Here is a 909-nt window from a genome sequence, read left to right as displayed (position 1 = left end):
ATATTATGTATATGTAATATATATATATATATATATATATATATATAAAATAGATATTATAGATATTAAATTATGTTATATTTCTCTCTGTATAATACATAAGAATGATTATGTTGCATAAGTATATGACTATATTTTATAAAATATATTTTTCTAAAATATACTTTAAAATAATATTGCCTTATATTTTATGTCGCGTATTTCAGCAATGTTTTGTTATTAGTTAAATAATATTGAATTTTGAGTGTTTTTTCATTCAACTTCGCTGTATACAAAAATTGATGGAGTAGAAGTAAAACAGTTTGCCTTCGCTTCATGAAATCGCACCTTAAGAGAGTATGGGTCGGTTGGTCTACCGTTTGGTAAATTTTACCTGAGTGAGGTAAATCTGGTAATCCATGTAATTGGGTAATCTTGCTACTTACCTAACAGGTAAAATTTATCAAAAAATGGAACAACTTAAGACAGTGAGTTGAAGTTTACCGAAAGGTGGAGAAATGTAAATCGAGAATGTAGTTCAACTGTTAATCTATAGTTTATATTACATGTACTATAGATTTTTAGTATTGATTATGAGCAGCTTATATACGCATAAAAATAGTTATGTGTTACATACATACGTATATACATACATACATACATACATTTGCATAATTTAAATACATACATTCTACAATATTTTACTTTTCTGTTAATTTTATAACAAATACTGTTTTTTAAACAAAACCAATTTTTAGGTCTATTTTTGTGGAAGACTATCCCTGTTTCTCATGTTTTGTTATGCGTATTTTTATAAATAATATTCTAAGTATAATAAATATTTTATAACTTTGAGTCTAGAATCAAACAACACTTTGACGAATATAATCGTTAAGTTTAAAATTTGAATATTAATTATTCAAGTTATTA

At 24.2% G+C, this 909-nt stretch overlaps 1 protein-coding gene across 2 annotated transcripts in view; it reads left to right on the top strand.

Annotated features, from left to right (window-relative positions):
* LOC108746554 (CD63 antigen) overlaps positions 1-909 on the top strand; it is a 67,750-nt gene that overhangs the window by 43,882 nt on the left and 22,959 nt on the right. The gene's annotated exons all lie outside the window — the stretch shown is intronic.

Source organism: Trachymyrmex septentrionalis, unplaced genomic scaffold (assembly GCF_001594115.1).
Source record: "Trachymyrmex septentrionalis isolate Tsep2-gDNA-1 unplaced genomic scaffold, Tsep1.0 scaffold178, whole genome shotgun sequence".
Lineage (NCBI taxonomy): Eukaryota > Metazoa > Arthropoda > Insecta > Hymenoptera > Formicidae > Trachymyrmex > Trachymyrmex septentrionalis.
Note: the sequence above shows the minus strand (reverse complement) of the source record. Positions and strands in the feature narration are given on the sequence as shown.